At 48.9% G+C, this 1,559-nt stretch overlaps 1 pseudogene; it reads left to right on the plus strand.

Annotated features, from left to right (window-relative positions):
- The first annotated feature begins 286 nt into the window (after positions 1 to 286).
- Positions 287 to 1,353, plus strand: LOC102861399 (annotated as a pseudogene).
- The last annotated feature ends 206 nt before the right edge of the window (positions 1,354 to 1,559 follow it).

A 1,559-nucleotide genomic window follows, 5' to 3' on the forward strand; every position in this document is an offset into this window, starting at 1 on the left:
TAACTCATACTGAAGGCTGTTGGTCCTTGAGTCCTTACAGTAGATGATACTCCAAAAAAGGATGAGCAGACCCTGATCCTGAGAGAGTGAGAAAAGGTGGAAGGAACGGGAGATGGTGGTCTCAAGGGCCACCCCGGGGACCTCAAGAGCTAGAGCTAGAGATGCCTCAAAAGCTGCCTCAAGAGGCAGTCCCAGAGGCTCCTGGGGCAGTCACACTAGGGAAATTGTCTAGAGGCCGAGGAATAGCAGCAGTGTGGCAGCAAGTCTTAGCGGTGGATGCAAGGACTTTGAAGATGATCCACGCACTCTGGGGGCCCATGGGCACCACAGGTCTGTCAGCTGTGGCTCCTACCAGCTGCAAGCACAGATGAATCGTGCAGTCTGTGAGGATAGGCCTGCTGGCAGTGTGGTACCCACATCAGCAGCAAGAGGCAAGTCGCCAATGTGAGGGAGATGAAGAGAAGCTTTCTGTTAGAAATCTTAATCTTTTAAAACTGTGTTCTTAAGACAGTCTCAATATGTCAGATTTAAATTTTCTTTTCTCATCATTGAGTGAGATCTATGCCTATGCCAGCATGAACCATGTCTTTGATCACCATGTGGATAAGGCAGCCCCAAGGGTCTGCTTTGTTAATGATGACCAACACCATCTAGTCTGCTGCTCACTCAATGGCAGTATATCACTGTGCCAGCTGGTGCCAGCCCCACCCACTGTGCTCCATGTGCTTAGGGGCCATACCCATGATGTCTCTGACTTTGTTTGGTCCCTCTCCAATGACATCCTCATGGTCACCTCTCTCAATGGCATCATGCGTATCTGGGCCTCCGAAGATGGCCACTGGATCTTGATGGCTCTGAATTACTCTGCTGCACTTTCCAGCCTGTCAACAACAACCTCACTATGGTGGGGAATGTCATACACAACATGCCATGAACATCTCTATGGGCTAGGAAGTGAAGGGTGGCTCCAGCAAGCTGACAGGCCGTGTCCTTGCTCTGTCTTTTGATGCACCTGGCTGGCTGCTCTGGGCAGGTGATGACTGTGGTAATATTTTCTCCTTCCTCTTTGACATGGCCACAGGAAAGCTAACCAAAGCAAAGTGTCTGATTGTGAATGAGGGAAGCCCTGTGACCAGCATCTCTGCTCATTCTTGGGTAAGCTGTGAGGCTCAGGACCCCTCGCTGCTCATCAATGTTTGTCTTAACAAGCTATTGCTCTATATGACAGGCAGTGAAGACTTGTGTGTGCGCTTCTTGCTATGGGGTAGGCAGCCAAGGCTGCCGTCAACAAGCTGCAGGGTCTCAGTGCACCTGTGCTTGATGTTAGCTTCAACTGCGATGAGAGCCTGCTAGCCTCCAGTGATGCCAGCACCATGGTCATCGTCCGGAGACAGGAGCAGAAATAGGGACTTTTCAGCCCAGTCACTGTCCAATTTCCTGTTCCTCTTTTATCCCAACCTTGTGATTGTAAATAAAGTTTCTATGATTGTGCTTAAAAAAAAAAAAAGATGAGCAGCTGTAAACTTTCATTGATACCTTTTATTTAAAAAAAAACACAA

The sequence above is a fragment of the Elephantulus edwardii genome, unplaced genomic scaffold, assembly GCF_000299155.1.
Source record: "Elephantulus edwardii isolate Elephantulus edwardi_28Jun2011 unplaced genomic scaffold, EleEdw1.0 scaffold00020, whole genome shotgun sequence".
Taxonomy (NCBI): domain Eukaryota; kingdom Metazoa; phylum Chordata; class Mammalia; order Macroscelidea; family Macroscelididae; genus Elephantulus; species Elephantulus edwardii.